At 34.3% G+C, this 23,845-nt stretch overlaps 1 protein-coding gene across 1 annotated transcript in view; it reads left to right on the plus strand.

Moving 5' to 3' along the window:
- The window catches only part of LOC101898254 (uncharacterized), a 474,481-nt gene that overhangs the window by 73,881 nt on the left and 376,755 nt on the right, over nucleotides 1-23,845 (plus strand). The window contains exon 4 of the mRNA XM_059120397.1: nucleotides 17,635-17,657. The gene's annotated coding sequence lies outside the window, so the exon portion shown is untranslated. The remainder of the gene's footprint in view (nucleotides 1-17,634; nucleotides 17,658-23,845) is intronic.

Here is a 23,845-nt window from a genome sequence, read left to right on the forward strand (position 1 = left end):
TCCGATCCTCAAGAAATTTTTTACATGGGTAGGGTTAGACTTAGCATGGCTAGGCCAATTGTTTCCAAAGATGTCCGCAATATATTTGGGGGTTAAAACGGACCAAAAACAAAAAATGTTCCTGATTTTGTAGCCTTTATAAGGGTACAAATTGAAACTAAAGGACACAAAATCTCGCATTAACGGAAGGAATTGATCACTACTTTTGTGTGAAAAAATATCCATATTTCCATTCTCCATTCCATTCTACCAAAACGCTGAAAGTAACTTATAGGTGAAATTCAAAATACACTCATGGCAAACTTCTGGCTTTTTATACCCTACACCACATAGTGGTAAGGGTATTATGTCTGTGTGCATTTGTTTGTAACATGGAGAAGGAAACGAGATAGACCCATAGTTACTTTTGAGGATCTCCATAGAATCGCTTTCTGAGTTGATTTATGCATGTCAGTCCGTCCGTCCGTCTGTCCATGTAGTCCTGTGAACAAACTGCAGGTCGCATTTATTATCCGATTGAGATGAAATTTTTCAAACAATATTTGTTTGGCCCAAGGACGAACCATATCGAAATCGGTTCAGATATAGCTATAGCTCCCATATATATTGTTCATCCGATTTGTTATTTTTGTCCTCCGCAGCCGTAATATGCGTCTAGAAGGTAGTATGTCAAATTTGGTGAAGATCGGTTCAGATATAGCTATTGCTCCCATATATATATTTTTCATCCGATATGTTGTATTTAATACCCACAGCCGTACTATGCACTCTGTAACAACAATATTTTGGGAAATATATCAAATACAGCTCAGAAATATCTTTGCCAAATTTTATCGAGATCGGTTCAGATTTGGATATAGCTCCCATATATATCTTTATTTGATTTCAAATTAATTTTGCACCAAATTGGCAATACAAGTCCGAATTTAAAAGATACAAATGCTTCGGCATATTTGGTCCATTGAACTCTAAATTATAATTATATTCATAGAGTGTATGATTGAATTCTCCCAAAAAATTTTTTAATTGTTATGTGGACCTCTACCAATTTAGCAAAGTGGTGTAGGGTATCATAAAATCGGCCCCGCCCGACTTTAGGACTTTCATTACTGGTTTATGCTGATTTCGTTGACGAATATAGCCAAATATCGTAGACAAGCAAATCATATAGATAAGTCTAAATTTTCATATACAGAGGGGCATGATCGTAAAATATTTAGGGGTTCAAATGAAAAAAAAGCAAAAAAATTTTCCTAATCACCAATTGAAACCAACCGACACGAAATTTTGCATGAGAGGAGAGTTAAGGACAATAATGAAATGTAGCATTGTGGATGACCATTGGATTATATTTAGCTGTAATTAACAGCACGATGGAGTGCGCAAATATTGGGTAAATGTCCCTGGTCAAACAGCTAAGGGTAATGTCTGGGCAGTGCTCTATGACATAATTTCAAAAGCTAAATCTCCCAAAATGGATTTGGACATGAGGCGACTTCAACCATATTATAGTGTTGTAGGGTATCACATGGTCGGCCCTGAACCGCTATAGCCTTTACATACTTTTTTTTTTTTTTTTTTGATATTTTACGACGTAAATGCTGCCAATTTTTACATAGTAAGAGCTTAAATGCGGATCGAATATAACTTTCGTCTCATTAGAACTCTGGAAGCGAGTTACATATTAACGTATATATATAGATTTATACCATATATTTAATTAAGGCACTGCAATTATTGACTTTGACGTTAAAGTCAAACATTAGTATAGTAATTAAAACAATATTAATTTGGCAATTCTCCAAAATACCATACGATGAGACAAAATTTTAACTACGTATTTTTTTATTATTATTATTTTTATATTTTTTTTGTGGGATCGTCCCTTTCGAATATTACCTTCAATCGTTTTTAGCTGCAAAATGCATAATTTGTCACCAATGTCAATTAATTACGAAAATGTAGGCAACGAAAGAAACTAAGGCAATAGGGACAATATAAACTACAAAAATGAAAGCTTAGTAAACATTTACTTAAATGTAGGTCAAATATTTATCATTTATAGAAGAGAAACTAGCGCGAAAGTCCCTCAGAGGTGTAACATGCCTGACAATAAAAAACACAATCAGCGCAAATGACAGTGCCTGCGAGAAAATGACAACAACAGGCACATGCAAAACAAACGGCGCATCTGTCGACTTGTTTTCTTTCTTTTTTTGTGCGATTTGCATTTTGAAATAAAAAGGAAGGTTTTTGCATGATATACAGAGAGAGATAGACAATGAATGCAACAGGGACAAAGACAAATGTCAACTGAATGCCCATTAGAAGGAACATGAAAAGTGTTTCCGAGCGAATCAGGGGTGTTGTTGTGGTCATTCGGTAGGGGGCCTTATTTAGTGACATAAAAACATGTACAAATAACAATTTTTTTAAATAAAAAGAAAGGAAATATTTTACAAGCAATCTACTGTTTCAGAACTACTACTACTATAGGAATACAATTATTTTTTTCAAGAGGAGAAAAGTTTATTTTGAAACAAGTAAAAACCCCACACCTTTGTGTAAAGAAAACATTTTTATATAAATATATGCGTGATGGTCGTTATGTGGGGCCGTTATATGGGGGGCCATACCAAAACGGAAGCTTCTATAGACACTTTTATACTTCAAGGATTGTCATCTATAAAATCTTCTGAAATACTAAATTTGAAAGGATTATTAAAATACCGAATATCGTGGGTATTGCTATATGTGCGCCATAGGAAAATGTAGACCTACATATTCAAAGTTCTGCCACGGGAACTAGAACTCATTATGAACTATAAATACCAATTTTTAAGCAAATCCGTGGAAAAATATGAAAAAAATTATCAAAATACCGAATTTCTGGAGGTACCGTTATATGGGAGCTACACCAAAACGTGGACCTATATGTGGATACTATGTTCCGTCGCTGGAGCTAGAACCCATTATGCACTAAAAAATACAATTTTTTAGAAAATTTTGTAAGAACATGAGGCGGGCGACTAAATCAAAACGTGGACCGATAGATCTCATTTTCAATACCTAACATCCTAGACACAATACAAATTGTTCTGTCAAATTTTGAAACTCTCTCTCTCTCTCTCTCTCTCTAAATAATGTGTGCTGAACCTTAATTTTAACAGACAGATGGACGGACAAAAAGATAGGCATCGTTAAATCGACTTAGAATTATGCTGCTTATGAATATATATACTCTATGGGGTCTACGAAGAATATTGAGGGATTTTTTTGAAAATTTCCTAATTCGTTCCAAATGGTGGAGGGTACTCAAAGATTGGCCCGGCCGAACTTACAGCTTATTTATTTGTTTTTTTTTTTTTTTTTTTTTTTTAATTTGCAGAACTCTGTGACTTCTTAGATGAAAATATGCTCGTAGTCTTGGCAATATTTTTTATGACGGTTTTTGGGTAAGGCAAGAATTGAGTGTGATTCTCATTCACTTTTAAATGTTCGACACTTATAGGGCTTGCTTTTCACCAAAATCGTCTTATCAAAAAGCCGGGATGAAATCATGAAATTGCAAAACTGTCAGTTTCTTTTGAAAAATATTACTCTCTGAAGTTAAGCCAATGGAATGCTCCAGACTGAAAAAATCAACATTTTGCAAAATATGTTAACATAAGGCCCCCTCACTAATTTTCCCGGCCAATGCGCCAATGCTAATGTCTATTGTAAAATCTCGAAAGACATTTCTTTGGAACAAAAAGCTGGAAAAAAATAAAGGCATTCTTGCATATGAGCATCATTTATAATTAGAGCATTTATGTTTGTTTGTTGAGCTGTTCCTTTGTTTGTCTCTCTGTTTGTTTGTTTGTTTGTTCGTTTGGATCCTCCATTTAAGCAACATCAGCAGCTAACTAACTAATGTCATGTCGTCCGTCTATCCATGTGTCTAACCTCCTGTCCGTTTGTATGTTTGCTCAATTGTTATTAAAAAAGGTAACATTTATTTACGGCACGGCATGGTATGGCAGTGGTGGTGGCGGCACAATTTGTCGGTCACCACCAACACTACCGTTTCGCCTACTATTGCACCAACAAAAACACGAAAATCACAGCAAATACGATTTGTTAGCATATCTTAAACAATTATATGAACTTGCACAAAAAAAACCTAACAAAAATAAATAAAGAAACAGTGGCAGACAAACTTGACGATATAATCACACAAATCTTGATGCAAATGGATATTGCAAAATGACTTAGTAGGAATAAAAAATTGAATATAACTTCCCAGAAAAATAAAAAATGCCGAAACTAGTGCCAATGTCCCCGCATATGGCAACTCCGTTTACTCTGTAAAGCACAATGCCAAAAAGTGTTTCGTTCCAAAGATAACGTTAAAAAACCTAAGTCCACGACTGTCATTTTCGTTTTTGTGTCAGTCAGTGTGTTTCACTTTGAATCAGCGTATATATAGATATCAGCAATGATTCAATGTCGATTTAGTGATGTCCATCCGTCTGTCTGTCCATCTGTGGAAATCACTCTAGCTTCCGAGGCGTTTGTAGTAGGTTAATAAAATTTACTCAGATGTGTGTTTGGTCTACAGGGCTTTTGGTATTGGAAATGATCGGTATTTTGATGACTTTAATGACATTATTCACCAATTTTTTTCATATTTCGTATTCGGTATTATGATGTTTTTGCGATATTATTTACCGGATTTTTTCAAGTTTCCTATTTGAATATTGTAATGGACTATGACAAAACTTGGCTGTGCAGGTCCACATTTTCGTATATACCCCCATATTACGATAACTCTCTATATTCGGTATTCTTTAATATCCAAATCCTTTCCAAATGGTAGAGGGTATTCAAAGCTCGGCCCGACCGAACTTACTGCTTTTTTATTTGATATACTTTTTCCTAATACACATTAAATTTTAGTATGGGCACAATGACAAGAAAATCGTACATTATTCCATATTCATCTCATGTTTCTGGTTGAGATAAATATTTAGATATAGCAAGTTGTAAAGAATCATCGACTTGTTTCGCAAGTTATGACAGATAAAGGCATTGAAAATTGTGACCCCTTGTGGGTGATGTACCGGAAGGGGTTCGCAGATATATTCCATCTTCACAACAAATATTGTGTTAGCGAAAATGTTTGTATGTGTGAAATCTAAAGGGAGTTGGATGATTATTTCGTTTTCTTTCAGTTTTGTTTTTCAAAATCTTGAACCCTGTGTGGGAAGGTACCAGAAGAAATGGTCCGATCTCTACCATCTTTATAACAGATCTTGTGTTGAAGGAAATTTTGAAATGTACCCAATCTGAATGAAATCGAATAATATCGCGTCTTATGAGCTTCATGGATATTCAAAATGTTGACCCTTTGTGGGGATGATACCAGAGATAGTGGAGCGATATATTCCATATTCACAGCAGAGCGTGGGTTAATAAAAATATTCTGATCTGTGTAATTTGAACACAATCGGAAAATTTCATCACATTTTATAAGAGTTATAATTATTCAAAATTTTTACCCTTTGTGGGGGAGGTACTTGTTGGAATGGACCACTGGAGCACTGACCGAATAAGGATAACTTTTGAATATGTGATGAACTTAACATGAAAATAAAATTCTACGAAGACGAAAATACAAATTTAATTTGGCAAAAGGAACTTCACTTAAAAGCAGCACAGCTAGCTCGAGACTCACTGAATACAGAAGTGCCATCTGATGAGCACTATTTCTGTACTTTCGACATTCAAAAAGCATTGCCTTTTCCAAAGCTATCAACATCAGATGCTTATTACAAGCGGAACATCAACTATATTTAGTCATAAAATGAACAATTTACTTATTTTTTTGACTTGGTTCGCTTTAGCTGTAAAACCTTCAAATTTAATTCAGAGTAATAACGAACCAAAGCAGGTTTTTTGTTTTAGAATATTTTTTTAATAATATATTTAAATTATTTTTCTTTTAACTTTATATCATTAGTTAATTTTGAATATAGACTTTTACATTTTCTTTTGGTAGACTAAAATATTGCTTCCAGAAATTAATTGCAGTACATTTACTTTACCTCTAAATATCTTGGAATTATGTTTTTATGACTTAGTTCGGTATAGCTGTGACCCCTTCATATCATGATTGTGACAATATTGAATAATTTCGAGTCAAATTAGGTTCATATTTGGTGTGAACTACTTAATATAAATTGCCAATATAAAATGCATGGTGGGGCAGAGTATCGTATAGTCCACTTCAGGGGCAAACTTTGATATAACCTCTACAATATAAGTTGTTATTTGGAGACAATTCTAAAGTGAAAGATATTTGGAGTATTTATTTCGTTCTGTATTATATACATATACACATATACACAAATTTATTATTATTATTATTATTATTATTATTATTATTATTATTATTATTATTATTATTATTATTATTATTATTATTATTATTATTATTATTATATTATTATTATTATTATTTCAATGTGCAACCCATCAAAAAATTACATATAAAACGAAGCAGATTTTGAAAGAGGGAGAGAGAGAGAGAGTAACCTAAATGGGAGAGTCAAGTTCCTCTTTCTTCATCATTTTTGAACGTATTCGAATTATGATTTCTTGAAATCCTTATAGTTTAGGTATATAGTGTCCTCATCAATATAAAAGATTCCAATACGATGATTTTTATACCCTCCACCATACATCGGCATATTAAGTTCGTCATTCCGTTTGCAACTCATCGAAATAATCAATTTAGACCCAACAAAGTATATATATATTCTTGATCAGTGTTAAAATTCTAAGACGATTTAGCCCTGTCCGTCCGTTTGTTGTAATCACGCTACAGTCAAAACGAAATCAGATAGAAAGCTAAAATTTTGCACAGATCCCTCATTTGTCTGCAAGGAGGTCAAGTTCGAAGATGGGCTATATCGGACCACGATATCGTATAGCCCTCATATAACGGTACCCCCCGATATTTGGGATTTTGATGATTTCAGCCATATTTTTCCATGAAATAGTCTGAAAATCCACACGAGGAGTTCTTTGTGAGCACTTTACTCTCTAAAAGAGAATTGTCTATATAGTTCCACGATATTGTATATCCCCCATTTAACGGTATCCCCGATATTCGGTATTTTGATGATTTTAGCCACATTTTCCAATGGAATGGTCTGAAAATTTACACAGTACATTACAGTAATTTATCCCTTGAAATAGAATTATTTATATAGGTCCACGATATCATATAGCCCCCATATAACGGTACCCTCGATATTCGTTTTTTTATGATTTTAGCCACATTTTTAAACGGAATTGTCTGAAATTCTAACAAGAAGTTCTTTACCTTTAGACATAAATTTGTCTATATAGGTCTACAATAACGTATGTCCCTCCATATATCGGCACCTTCCTATATTTGGTATTTTAAAGATTTTAACAGAACTTTTAATGAATATTTTTTTATTTATTTATTTTTTTTTGTTTTTAATGTCCTAATTCGTTCCAAATGGTGGAGGGAATTCAATGTTCGGCCCGGCCGAACTTACTGCTTTTTTACTTGTTTGGTAAACAATTTGAACCACCAAAGGTTTCTGTTTGATCCTTTATTCAAAAATGGTTTCTTTAAATTGTATCATAGCAAGTTTAAAACATTACTTGTCATAAAATTCTGCTATAGGTCCTGTAAGATGTCAGAAGTGTAAATCTGACCTAAACGCAAGTAATTTATTTACATTAAAAACACATTTATAAGCCCTATTTTTTTCCTATATAGCATCGAATATGAAGGACAATGTGGAAGACAAAAATATTCCTTATCAAATTTCACTATAAGTCAGCAATGAAAGGAACTCTCTATTACCACTTGCAAACCAAACATGTAAAAAAAAAAACATAAAGTTTCGAACTTTAATTTTTATATAAAAATATCTGAATTCAAACGTGTTCCACATTAAACTAAAAATACCAGTAAGACCGTTTGGATAGTGCTGTTCCACGTTTCTAAAAAAAAAACAAAAAGTGAATGAGGCCGTTGTATGGGGCCATACCAAAACGGAAACCTCCATAGACAATTTTATACTTCAACGATTGGCATCTACCAAATTTGAAATAATTTCGTGGGAAAATGTTACTAAGATTATGGGTGAGTACCGTTTTATATACACTGTAGGAAAACCTGGAACTAAATTTTCAAATTTATGCCGACGGAGCTAGAACCCAACGTGAACTACAAATACCAATTTTTAGATAAAGTTAATATATCCTCCTTTTCAAGGTGGAGGATATAAAAATATTTGCCTCAATTTCCCAATAACACTAGAAATCGACACACATAAAGTCGGTTTTTACCCCCATATGTGAATTTAATATATATGAATTCTAAATGTCAGGAACCCGTTTTCTACTTTTAACGTCTTGGAGGAGCTATAGTAGCATTTTATGACAAACTAATAAATAAACACAACCTCGTATGTGGAATAAATTTTTTATACTTTAGTACTTTATACTCAGTACTATTGAGAATTCTCGTAATTGTCTGTAGTTCGAATTTCCAAAAATTCCTCTTAACCCTATTGACAAATTTCAGATTTGACATATTCTACGAATTACAAAAAACCCTTTAGTTTGTTTATCCTAAACAACATCAAAGACTCTAACCTAAATCTTAGATTTCCATCTCTGTTACTTCCACAAATTGTTGATTTTAAGGACTTTTCGTACTTCCTTGTACGAATTTCCAAATCCCCCGCCATGTATCAATCAAACCGCACAAATGGTGATCCTAATTCTAAATTTAGACCTCCAACTTAATCACTTGCCCAAATACCTAATTGAATACTCTTTAGGACGTATTTCCAAATCACATACAAATCTCAATTCCAAATACCTTTCAGTACATTTCGTTCACGTTAGTATTCATTTCCAATACCATTACATATATCAATCCTACACACCAATATCGATCATAATTCAAGTTTATTATCATTTTGTACCTTTCGTTCATCTACCATAGGTTTTTCCAAAAAACACCTCCATAACTCAATACTACACACCAATTTTGACACCAATACCAAAATTATTGTACACTTGTGATACTCACTGTCAAAAATAATTTAAAAATTCAGGAGTCCAGCTCTATAGGTTCACAAAATCCAATTTGTACCAAATTTATTACCATTAGTACACATAAGCAGGAATTTCCTAAAGTTTCGACATAACCCAATCCTATACTCCAACAGTAATCTTAATTCTTAATTTCCGGATTACAGCCCTATCGGTTCACCTTAATCCAAATTATACAAAAATTTAGAACCATTTTGTACATACTCCAATCCTACATTAATGGAGCCAAATTTAGTACATATTAGTACAAATTTTCAAAACTTCCTACATACCCCAAATCCTACACTCAAAATTTCCAAAATTAACTCCATACCTCAATCAACCAACCCCATACAAATCTTATTTTAAAATTTCACCCAAATCGAAATTGTACCACAATTTAGTACCATTTAGTGCACATAACTACAAATTTCCAAAACTTCCTATATAACTCAATCCTACAACGCAGTAATAGTATTATTATTTTCAAATTTCAACATTCCCCCTCTATCGGTTCAAATTGTATACCTTTTATCTTTTCATGCACATAGTACAAATTTCGAAAACTCCATACCTGCATTCCTATACTCCAATAGTAATGTTAGTTTCAAATTTCAGGATTCCTGCAGCTCCATGCCTCTTAATTCAAATTTGGGGCTCCTACCTCTTTACATCGGCCCTACTCCTCAAACTTGATTCCCATTCCAGATTTCAAGTTTTTTTAACCGTTCACATGATACGAAATAGTACAAATTTCTGCAAAAAACGCATTAGTACATTCATCATACAATCCATCAGTGTCCCTCATTCCAAATTTAGGCGATCTAGCTCTACTGGTTCGTCAAATACAAAAGGCACAATATTTAGTATATTTTAGTACTTTTCGACCGTTCTAGTATAAATTTCCAGCAAATCAGCCCTAATTGATACCATCGAACCTTAAAAAAAAAAATGAAAAAATGATGAAAAAAAAAAAAAAAAAAAACAAAACCTTTTGTAGACTCGCTTGAGGTTTTGGTCACAATAATATTCGTATTGTAATCCGCAATATCGCTGAAAACATTATATACCTAAAATCAACAGATTTATGGAATCCGGAAATTTTGAAAAACGTTGAAGAGGGGGAACCTTCCCTCTCTATATAGGTTACCGTATTAAGTAAACTTTCAAAACGCCGATACACGTGTATTCCCAGCTCTACTTTTACAAGTGCTGTGTTTCCCTGCAATTATTTTTTGTGTTGCACAGGGCTATTATTATTCATGAAATTATTTCCATTATGTTGTCCGCTCATAGGAAGTTACCACATCGAATAGAATAGGGATCTCAATGGACAGAATCTCTGTTTTTCCAAAGTTCTATCGAGCCGAACTTTATATTTATATTTCAGTAGGAAATTTTGATTTAAGGTATTTAACTGTTCATTTTGTTGTGACGAGAATTGCATATTGCCTCTGCTCAAATCCCCATTCAAAAAACTTAATATGGTCACGTCCTAATAATTTCTGCAAATGTACACTTCATTATGAACTCAAACGTTGGAAAGGAAACCATAAACATAGACAATTTCGTGAGGTACTGTTTAATGGATGTTGGTATTCATTAAGATCTTTAAGTTCCAAATTTCAAGCAATTTCGTGAAAAAATGAGGCTAGAACAATCTACATGCCAAATGCCACGTACACCTACATACTCGATTTTCAATCCCATAAAAACACTTACGTGTTACCTAAGTTTTAGCCATCTAGGCGACAAAAGCTCACTTACATATTGAAATAATACTTGTATTACTGAAGTTAAAAATTGATTTCGGTCTAAACTTCATGATATCTACGCTTAGAGCATGCTGCAACTGGGCCATATAGAAATAGAAGGAATTAATATTCGGGATTTGGGGGATGATTAAGGAAACCAATAATTATATCTCATGAAGAGGTGTACAATGTTATTTTCAGTTATCAAGAGAAATTATAGCATTAGTGGAAAACCAGCAAAACTATGAGATTTCTTAGGTAATAGTGCTTGTAGCATCACCCTCTACCAGGGACGAACACAGGTCGTATATTTTATGTAGAACCAGTAAAGAAAGTCTTAAAATCGGGCAGGGCCGACTTTATGATATCCTACACCACTTCGCTAATTTAGCAGAGATGCGCATAAAAATTAAAAGTTTTAATGGGATATAGACTTCTTTCCACACGTGTTCTTATTTATAGAACATATAATTTAAACAAGTAAAAAAACATTAAGTTCGGCCGGGCCAAACTTTTAATAACCTCTACCTTAGGGTAAAGGAAACATTAGAAGAAATGTGGCAAAAACCATCAAAATACCGAATATCGAGAGGTACCGTTATATGGGGGCTATATCAAATCATGGACCTATACATACAATGTTTCGCCAACGGAGCTAGAACCCATTATGACCCCAAATACCAATTTTTGGACAAATCAGTGAAAAAATGTGGCAGAAACCATCAAAATACCGAATATCGGGAGGTACCATTATATGGGGGCTATACCAAATCATGGACCCATACATGCAATGTTTCGCCACCGGAGCTGGAACCCATTATGACCACCAAATACCAATTTTTAGACAAACCCGTGAAAAAATGTGACAAAAAAAAATTAAAATACCGAATGTCGGGAGGTACCGTTATATGGGGGCTATACCAAAACGTGGACCTATTGAGATCGACAACTACCAATTTTCAGAGTAATTCTTGAAAAAATGTGTCAAAAATCATCAAAATACCGAATATTGGGAGGTACCGTTATATGGGGACTATATCAAAACGTGGACCTATACATACAATGTTCCGCCACACGAACTAGAACCCATTATGACCCCAAATACCAATTTTTAGACAAATCAGTGATCAAATGTGGCAAACACCATCAAAATACCGATAATTTGAAGGTACCGTTATATGGGGGCTATATCAAATCATGGACCCATACATACAATGTTTCGCCACCGGAGGTGGAACCCATTATGACCACCAAATACCAATTTTTAGACAAATCCGAGAAAAAATGTGGCAAAAAAATAAAATACCGAATATCGGGAGGTACCTTTATATGGGGACTATACCAGAACGTGGACCGATATATCTCATTTTCAATACCAACCATCCTAGACACAATACAAATAGCTCTGCTAAATTTTGGCCCTCTACGTCAAATAATGTGGGCTGTATCGTGATTTCAACAGACAGACAGACAGACGGACATCGTTAAATCGACATAGGATCTTATGCTGATTATGAATATATATTTTATGGAGTCTACGACGAATATATAAGGATGTTACAAACGGAATGACAAAGTTAATATACCCTCCTTTCCAAGGTAGAGGGTATAAAAAAGGGCTTCATACACTTCTATTTGCATTTTAATACACATGCATTTATGTAAACATCACTTTGCGATGTAGACTGTAAATTAGTTCGAATTTATTTCGGTAGCAAAATTATTTTTTTTTTTCTAATACGAAAACTACATTAATTTTTATGGATATAATTTATATTCGCCAGTGTAGCACCAACACTCAACAATAACGGACAATTTTCCCTGGGGCCATAAATGATAATGGTAGTTAATGCTAATGTGGCCAACAATAGTCATAGACACGACAGCGGGAGCAGCAGCAGCAGCCGCATCATCATCAAAATAGCAACAGCAGCAACAAGCAACAGCTATTGCAACAAAATCACAATGCTGCTCCAGTTGCTTCATAAAGCCATTTACCGCCGCCCCAGTCCGACAGACGGACCACTCACTCCAACGTGCATATTATGGCCGATATTTATTTTTGTTTGTGCAACATTACATTAGCTGGGCGAATACTTACTACTGTTTGTCGTTTGGTTAGGAGCGTTTTTTTTTTTTGGCTCTGATGTTGTCTTGCCAAACATGTTGTCACAGAGGTCACCCTGTTGCTGGAGAAGTATAACCGAAATATGCATTTATTTCACTCAGCATGAAACTGTCAGGCCAATGGCATAAAAAACGGCTGTTTAGCAGATTTCCTCGTAGGAGCAGCACTACCGCCGTCTTCATTGTTGCCATCCACATCGCCATTCTTCTCAAAATTATAATTGGAGTGTGGGTTTGGCGCTTTTAGACTGAACACAACCGGAAAAATCTAAACAAAATTAAGGCATTCAATAGCACAGCGAATTCAAAGCGAGAAATAATATTTCTCTAACAACAACCTCAAGTTAGTTTTTGTTTTGTTGCTGCTGAACTACTGACTGACTTCCAATTCTGCTTGAGTTTCAAAGCATTTGTCGGAATTTTCCAATGCCCGAAATCGAGTTTTCATTTCTATTCTTTTGGGTGGTACTCCGAACATGTTAAGCGATGCATAACTGCTGGCATTTGTGGCTCCTGTTGACTGACTGACGGACGGGCTGGGTGGCTGGCTAGATGGCTGCTGACTGTTACAGCTGCTATTGGTATTGGCCAAAACTAATAACAGTTATTAGCCACAAGAAGTTGTTAAGCAATTAGTAACTTGTTAAGCACTTTATTTGTGTAAATCAACAATCAATCAAAGGCTTTGATTTGTTTGGTATTTGACTTGATTTCACGAGAGAACGAAAAAAAAAACAGAACCTTTCAAAACACGAAAAGGAAACAAACACCGAAATGTTTCGTTTCAAACTTTAAGTGGTTAGTTGGCGGGAAATAGGTTTATATTTGTAGACAACTATTGAAAAAATATTGTTCTTTTCATTTAGTTCAAGGGGGATTTATGGTGTCTTTTCAATTAGAAGGAATTAATATTCGGGATTTGGGGGATGATTAAGGAAACCAATAATTATATCTCATGAAGAGGTGTACAATGTTATTTTCAGTTATCAAGAGAAATTATAGCATTTGTGGAAAACCAGCAAAACTATGAGATTTCTTAGGTAATAGTGCTTGTAGCATCACCCTCTACCAGGGACGAACACAGGTCGTATATTTTATATAGAACCAGTAAAGAAAGTCTTAAAATCGGGCAGGGCCGACTTTATGATATCCTACACCACTTCGCTAATTTAGCAGAGATGCGCATAAAAATTAAAAGTTTTAATGGGAGAATTCAATCATACACGCTATGATTATAATTATAATTTAAAGTTCAACGGACTAAATATGCCGAAGCATTTGTATCATTTAAATTCGGACTTGTATTGCCCATTTGGTGCACAATTAATTTGAAATCGGATAAAAATATATATGGGAGCTATATCCAAATCTGAACCGATCTCGATAAAATTTGGCAAAGATATTTCTGAGCTATATTTGATATATTTCCCTGAATATCGTTGTTACGGAGTGCATATTACGGCTGTGGGTAACAAATATGACAAATCGGATGAACAGTGTATATGGGAGCTATAGCTATATCTGAACCGATCTTCACCAAATTTGATATACTAGCTTCTAGACTCAATTCGGTCGTAAGTGCCATCCATTTTGGACAAATATTAGACGTTTGGTACACAACCAAAAGTAAATCGGACGAAGTTATATATGGGAGTTATATCCAAATCTGAACCGATCTCGATAAAATTAACATATGTATTTCTGAGCTGGATTTGATATATTTCCCCAAATATTGTTGTTACAGAGTGCATATTACGGCAGCGGAGGACAAAACTAACAAATCGGATGAACAATATATATGGGAGCTATAGCTATATCTGAACCGATTTCGATCAAATTGGGCATACTTATTTTCATGCCCAATCTGATCGTACGTGTAAAATTCCATACTATTCGGACTGATATTACACATTTGGTGCACAATAAAAGGCAAATCGGACGAATATATATATAGGAGCTATATCTAAATTTTGACCGATTATCTCCAATTTCAATAGGGTTCGTCCTTGGGCCAAACAAATGATTTGTGCAAAAGAACTGTACGAAAAATACTAAAAGATAATAAATATGGTACCCTTTGCATTTAAGGAAGCAGTATAGCCTGCTATAAATAAAGAATGAGGGTCACTGATGGAGCGTATGGTAGATGTACCAAAGGGCTTTTAGAAATTCGCAATATAAATGTAGGAAAAGTACTAAGATGTACTTTATTTGGTACCATTTCGTATCATGAGAACGATTAAAGATAACAACTTGAAATTTGGAATAGAAATCAAGGTTAAGTAATAGGGTCGATGTAAGGATGTAGTTTTGGAAGTGTGTTTAATCATGTATACGAAAAGTGCTAAACGTCACTAAATGGGTCTGGAATCCTGAACTTTGAAATGTGCACGAAATGTACTAAATTTAGCATAATTTCGATTTGGGGAACCGATAAAACTGGAATGCTGGAATTTGAAAATAAGATTCCTGTTACATTGTAGAACTGAGGTATGTAGGTAGTTTTAGAAATTCGTACTAATGTGTACTTAATGTTACTAAATTTGGTACAATATAAATTTTGAAAAATCCAACTGAGCTGTTAACCTGAAATCTGGAAATAAGATTACTGTCGGATTGGTATATGGAGGTAGTTTTGGGAATGTGTATGTACTAAAATTTACCAAATTTGGTACAATTTGGATTTAGGAGAACCAATAGAGCTTAATTTCTGAAATTTGGTATTGAGATTGCTGTGGTATGTACAGATTTCGTACATATATCTACTACGTGGTACTCGACAGTACAATTTGGATTTGGCTAGAACTCTAAAATTGAGAAATTAGATTTCTATTGGATTGTATGATGCAGGTTGTTATGGAAATTTGTACTAATGTAAACTAAATTGTACTTAATGACATACATATTGGAAATATGGTGAACCGATAGAGCTGGAATTCTGAAATTTGGAAAAAAAGATTTCTATGAAATTGTATGATTGAGGTAGTTTTGGAAACTTGAAGTAAAAAGGTGAAGTATGTATTGGCACTTATGTGTACTAAATTAGGGCTGGAGAACTGAAATTAGGATTAGTGATGAATTGTGTGATTGGGGTATGTACTTAATTTTTTATAATTTTTATTAGGGTGAACCGATATGGTTGAAACCGTGAAATTTGGAATTAAAACTACTGTTGGAGTACAGTGTTGCCCATATTCGACGGACCCATGACTCTTTGGGCCCATTCCAATCGACGAGGTTTGTTCGCAGGCAACATTCTTTGCGTCAATTGAATTTTGTACGGGAACAAATGCAAATCAATGCGAATAATCCGTTGTAAAGTGGACCGAGCCATGCCCAACTGCTGAGAACGGCGTTTTTGGGATGTTCTTGGGGACCTCTCAAACTGACCTGATATGACACTCGTACGGCAGCGATATTCTCGGCCGATCGCCTTGGTCGACTTTTATATGGCCTCTTCGGATTAGAAAGAGCCTTACCACTATAAAATTTTTCGTATAAACGCTTAATGGTGTTCTTAGAAGGCGCACTTCTCACATTTTCTAATATTTTAAAAGCACGTTGAGTTTTCACAATTGACTTGAAAGTAAATTTCAACTATTTCAGAACGCTCGAGAGGCGTGTATTGGTTCATGGTAAAAATCTGCTTGGACTGACGCTTCAAACGCGGTATGTCATTAAGCGATGTGACATCTCTGTCAAAAGTTATGGCGTTTCCAGATGGGTCCGTCGAATATGGACAACCCTGTATATGATTATATATAGGATTATATATAGGTAAGTTCGATCTTATGTGTTGTAAACTGTACTAAATTTGGTACAAATTGGATTTTCGTGAACCTATAAAGCTGGAGTCCTGAAATTTGGAATTATTTTTGTAAATAGGTGTGTAATGTTGAGATATGGAGGTGGTTTTTTAGAAATACGTACCGTAGATGTATGAAAGTTAATAAAGGTACTAAATATGATGTTGCTTAAAATCTGAAATTTGGCATTAGGATTGCTGTTAATGTGTACGGTTGAGATTTTGTGTTGGTTTTGGAAATACGTACTAAAAAGTATTAAATTTGGTATTTGGGTAAGTGATTAAGTTGGATGTCTAAATTTGGAATTAGGATCACCATTTGTGCGGTTTGATTGGTACATGGCGGGGGAATTGGTACTAAATAATAAGAACTTTTTTATTTGGAGAAGAAATAGAGCTGCAAATCTGAAATTTGAAGTGAGAGTCTTTGATGTTGTGTAGGATAGACTTACTAAAGTGTTTTTTGAAATTCCATCAATTCCATTTGGGGTATAAATTCTCTTAAAAAAATTCACTTTTCTTATCCGGCATACGAAGTAGCGAGCATTTGCTACTGAAATACAATATATAATAAAATTAAAATAGTTATAATATCAATTTTATTATTAAATATTTTCCTGATTCATAGTATATTTGAAATGACAACCAGTAAAATGTACACTTTATCTTTCTAATTTAAATACAAATCTGAAAAATAGTAAACTGAACTTCTTTTTATACGATGGTTTTTGCACACATTTTATAACACATATATTTTTTCTATATTCTTCCACTTAATACCTGTTTCTAATTTTTTTTTTTTTGCTTTCATATTATTTTTAGATCAATAAATCCATTTATAACGGGTAAGTAATTTCGTGTATTACCAAATTTATTTAGCAAACTCATAGCATAATTGGGTCACTTAGCACACGACGGACCAATAATGGCTAATGCCAAACAACAGTTTTGTGCCAATGGAAACCTCAGCACATACACACATATATATAAACTAAGTCAACAAGAATTTTGGCGTCTTTGTGGCTCACTGGCAAATATGGTCATTGGCCGGCCATAAGTAAGACCTCATTTTATAGCCAGTCACCAAAAAAATCAAACCGAAAATGTAAACAAATTTGCAATGTCTTGGGTGAAAATTATAAACATTTTTTTTTTGGTTTTGGGTTGCCTTCAAATCTCTTGCCCACAAGAATGTGTTTTAGCGTTGGTAGGCTGATGTAAGATAAATAAGTATTCTTGAAAAATGGTAAACAAGTGAAAGTAAATTATATTAGTCATATAAATAACATGTCGACTAATGTTTATAATATAATGCAAATTATTTTTAAAAAAATGTTGTTTGTTGTAGAGGATATGAGTTTGGAATCACTTTGGAATAAACTGCTGCACAATATTCCGAATGTTGAAACGAAATTATTTGTTTTTATAAAATTTGTTGTTATAAAATGGAATTGGAAAATTTATATCCAATTGCATGAGAAATCATAAATTCCATATTTATCTCAGCTTTCTGGCTGAGAGAGATATTTAGATATAGCAAGTTGTATAGAATCGCTGACTTGATTCACAAGACAGATTAAAATATTGAAAATTGTGACCCTTTATCGGTGAAGTACCAAAAAGGGGTTCGCAGATATATATTATCTTCACAACAAATCATGTGTTAGCAAACATGTTTGTATGTGTGAAATTTGAAAAGAGTTGGATGCTAATTTCGCTTTTTTGAGCGTTTGGTTTGAACCCTATGTGGGAGAGATATCAGAATAAATGTTCCGATCTATACCATCTTTATAATATACTAGCTGAACCCGGTGCGCTTCGCTAACCCTTTTTGATTTTATATGCATTAAAAATTTTATTTACGAATATATGTTGGATAAAAAAAAAAAACAAATTTAAAAATAAAAAAAAAATATATTGCACTACTTTAGTGCGTTAATAAACAAAACCATTAGAAAAGCAGTAACATGACATGCATACACGAAGGGTTTGGGCTTCGGATTTATTTATTTCATAGCAAATACCAAGCGTGCAGGAAATTGCAATTTTTTGAAGTTGAGTGGCATTTCTATTGCAATTAGTGAATTCTAGGTAGCAACATACTTCTCCGAAATAAGCGTATTTCAAATTAACTGTTGTGTTGTTTTTTAGTGTCAGCCTAAGGCATTGTGTGTCAATGGTTCTTATTATAAATCATATCCCAATCTGATCCGATTTAAATATAATTTTAAAAAGTTTTACACCAAATTCCGCCACATGTTTCATATTTCATTGAAATTGGAGCGTCAAATATGTGAAATCGGCCGATAATATATATATGGGAGCTATATCCAAATCTTAACTAATTTCCAATTAATTTGTCACATTTATTATTGTAACCAAATTCCGCCACACATTCTGAATTTCATTGGTATCGGTCATATATATCATGTTTGGTGCATAACATGTATGAAATCGGTGAAATATATATGTTAGCTATATCTAAACCTCAACTGATTTCAATATAATTTGTCAATTTCTTCTGGTGCCAGATTTCGTCTCTCTCGCTTTAGGTGCATCAAATATGTGAAATCGGCCTAGAATATATATGGGAGCTATAATCAAATCTGAGCGAATTTGAATATAATTCGAGAAATTTATTTTTGTACCAAATTTAGTCACTCATGGCGAATTTCATTGGAATCGGAAATACGTATCGTGTTTTGTGCATCAAATATGCGAAATCGGCGGAAAATATATATGAGAACTATATCCAAATCTGAACCGATTTTACACATCTGAACCCGTCACACATTCCCAATTTCATTGGAATCGAACATACATATCGTGTTTGGTGCATCAAATAAACCAAATCGGTTGAAGATATATATGGGAGCTATATCCAAATCTGAACATATTTCAATACAATTTGACAAATGTATATTCGTTTTAATTTCCGCTACACATTCCAAATTACATTGAAATTAGAGATACAAGGCGTGTTTGGTACATCAAATACATGAAATCGGTCGTAAAGATATATAGGAGCTATATCCAAATCTAAACCGATTTCAATATAATTTGGCAAATTCATTTTTGCTCCCAATTTCGTTACTTATTTTAAATTTCATTCAAATTGGACATACATATCGTGTTTGGTGCACCAAATACATGACATCGGCCGAAAATGTATATGGGAGCTATATCCAAATCTGAACCGATTTCAATACAATTTGGCCAATTTATTTTTGTTCCAAATTCCGTTACGCATTCCAAATTTTGAGATTGAATCTGTAATCGATCAATAGATATGTGCATACAAAATCTAGATTTTTGGGAGGTACCTCCGATTCTGATGCTATATCTCCACTTCCAAGTGGAAATTCAAAAATGTATATAGCCTATGTTACTTTCAGGCGATGTTGAAGTATACATGTAAATTTTCAGGAAAATCTGTTCAGCGGTTTTCGAATCCATAAATTACAAACAAACATACAAACATTTTCCTCTCTAATAGATATAGATTTTGTGCTGATGGAAATATTATGATGTACCAAATCTGAACGGAATCGGATTATAATTTCGTGTTTTATGAGCTTCATGGATATTCAAAATCTTGACCCTTTGTGGGGGAGATACCAGAAAGAGTGGACCGATAAATTTCATCCTCGCACAAGAAATATTGTAACGTGTGTAATTTGAAGACAATCGGTCTTTTATATCAAATTTTACAAGAATTATAATTATTCATCATTTTGACACTTTGTGGGTGACCTGACCTAACACTGATGTAAATATTTGGATTTACATTGTTGGAGCAAAATCGGATTATCTTTCCTCTTTGTGTGCAGTAAAATATTTTTTTTTTTTTTTTGAAAATTTCGTCCTTTTGTGGGCGAGATACTAAAGGGTGTGGACCGATACGTCATCTCCGAATAATAATATTACGATGTACCATGTGTGGACGAAATCGGACACTCTCTTCGAGAGTTATCGTGCGCACCAACCAGACAGACGGATGGGCGGACATCGCTAGATCGACTCCAACTGTCCTATAAAACATTTGCTCCAAAGGGTCTTAGACCGTTATTTCGACGAGGCAAGTTAATTTCATTGAAAACTGAAGCTAAAATCACCAAAATACCGAATTTGGGGAGGTACAATACATTGGGGCATGTTAAAACGGTGATTATTATAGCTCATATTCGGACATTCGTACAACACAAAACTACTCGTATGTAAAACCTCAGCTTTCTATCACATGCCGCTTGGGCTCTGGCGTCATTACAAGAGACGGAGTTGGCTAATCTTAATAAGTATAGCCTCCAACTATGCATGGCGCTGAGTATAAAAAAATCTTCCGATTACATTATATTTAATAGATGGATATAGTGAGCATATGTACTTTAACCGAGTCTGAGGTTTGTATTTGGATATGACATACGCCACCATACGCGCAACTTCGACCTACGTCTTTTTTTAGTATGCCGACACCTATCTCCATCCCAAATCCAATTGAAGTGCAACTGATACCGAATGTAGTTCTAACATCCATATGTGACTTTGGCAAATGGTTGACTTGCTCTGAAATTATTTACAGCACAAATGGACCCGCTTTTACTAACACTACACTTCAGAATTCTGCAAACTAAAGTCCAATATTGTGTCCGTCGAAATTGTACAGAGCAGTCGGTTCATTAAGTACGCCGACACCTATTTGCAACATCCATTCAAAGAGTATGTGACGTCTTATGTTCAAATGTCATATCTAAGCATTAGAAACAACTTGTAATCTTAAATTTGGCCCATCCTCTTTAATTTTGAATAAAAAAAATATTGCACATTACCCCTACACAAAAAGATTAGTTAATTATGTTATTAAAATTAATATGACATTTTGCACTTAGTTAACTGACAGTTTAGCTTCTTCGCAAACACAACGAAAGGAAGTCATCAGTCTCATCGCCAGCATCATCAACATCAACGACAACATTTACGATTTAATGTGAGAATACTTAAATGTGCAATTGTTGCTTCTTTGTAATTGTATTAACATTGTTGCTGTTGTTGTGGTTGCTGCTGCTGCTGCTCTTTATTTGTTGTGGAAGTAAACGTTTCAGATTTTATGGTGTCGTGATTGATTGACAAAAATTACGAGTTTTCCCACCCAAACAGATATGGAAACAGTCAGAGCTCTCAAATATACTCAACATCAAACAAGCACAACCCACAACAAACAACAACGACAACAACAACAATATACATACAAACGAACATGTGACAAATGAACACCAAATCTAAATAACGCCGAGTTCGATGCAGTCTTCGCTCACTCACATGGAAGTGAGTTCGCATAAATAATTGTATTTAATAAATTGCAAACGTTTATTAACTTCTTTTATTTATTTTGTTATATTTTTCTTATATCAGTTTGAAATTAAATCTGAAAGTGAAACACAATAACAACAACAGCAGCAACAAGAGCAAGATACGGTCGCGTAGACTTCGTTCGATATGTATTTTTCTAGTGTAACGTGTTTGAAGTAGTAACCGTGTATCGGCCTAAAGCTTGAATCTATAGTATTTTTCCCGGTTTGTTTTTTTTAGAAGGAGAGAAAAAAAGATACATTGTTGAATCGTTGACGTTTGGCGTACGCTGAGTTGCCCACGCTACCAAAGATTTATTGTGCTTTATAATGTGGTGATATTATGCTGCTGATATCGACTATGCCAAAGTGTACATATAATTAAAATAGTTCTGCTCAAATATATAGCAATATATAGACAAAAGTATTCAAAGAGTTGAGTAACTACATTGTACCAAATGTCAAATACACTGTGCGACAAAATTCATCATTACAGCAAACCCCAAATAAATGGTGTTTTTTTATTCCGATAGAACTTGAAATTGTAAAAAATAACACAAAAAAAAAAAAATAAATTTTAATCAAATATTTTTTTTATTCGAAAGATCAATACGTGACATTAACATTTGAAAATGATTTCGGGCATATGGTCATCGCGGCTGTTCTTTACGAAGTGCATTCTGGACGTCCAATTTTTGGCCACTTTTTCGAGCACTGCTGCCCGTATGTCACGAATAACACGAACAATGCTGGCCTCCAAGGCGTCAATTGTTGCTGGTTTATCAGCATAAACCAGTGACTTCACGTAGACCCACAGGAAATAATCGAGAGGTGTCAAATCGCACGACCTTGGAGGCCAATTGACAGGTCCACTTCTCGAAATCATCTTATCGCCAAATTTTGATTTCAATAAGTCGATGTTTGCGTTCGCCGTATGGCACGTAGCGCCATCCTGTTGAAACCACATCTCCTCCGGATCAATGTCATCCATATTTGAAAACAAAAAATCATTGATCATGGTGCGATAACGATCTCCATTGACCGTAACGCGAGCTCCGGCCTCATTTTTGAAGAAATAAGGTCCGATGATGCCACCAGCGTGAAAACCGCACCATACGGTGCATTTTTCTGGGTGTAATGGAGTCTGTAGGGTCTCTTGTGGATTGGTCTCACTCCATATGCGGCAATTTTGCTTATTAACAAACCCGTTAAGCCAAAAATGCGCCTTATCGCTGAACACAAATTTGCAATAAAACAACGGGTCATTTGCCAACTGCTCTAGAGCCTGATTTTCAAAGTAAATTTGGATAATTTCGTAGCGTTGTTCAAGCGTGAGTCTATTCATGATGATTTGTCAGAGTATACTGAAACAAATAAGAAAAAAGTTTCATCAAAATTTAATTTTTTGTGTTACTTTTTACAATTTAAAGTTCTATCTAGCTTAAAAAACACCCTTTAGATTACGAAAGTATAGGTTAAACAAACTGAAAAGTAAGCTAATTTCCGTTCATTTATTTATTAAATTTTGACTTTTGTTAGGATTATTCAAACTGGTGACCCTTTATGGGGAAGGTTCCAAAGGAGAGGGTTATAAGGGTCAAGTTGTTGACCTCTTCTGGGAGAAGTGCCAGAAGTAGTGGTCCGATAATTCTATATTTATATTAGATAATAAATAAAATAGATAGTAT

This window comes from Musca domestica, unplaced genomic scaffold, assembly GCF_030504385.1.
Source record: "Musca domestica strain aabys unplaced genomic scaffold, Musca_domestica.polishedcontigs.V.1.1 17, whole genome shotgun sequence".
In the NCBI taxonomy this organism is placed as follows: Eukaryota; Metazoa; Arthropoda; class Insecta; order Diptera; family Muscidae; genus Musca; species Musca domestica.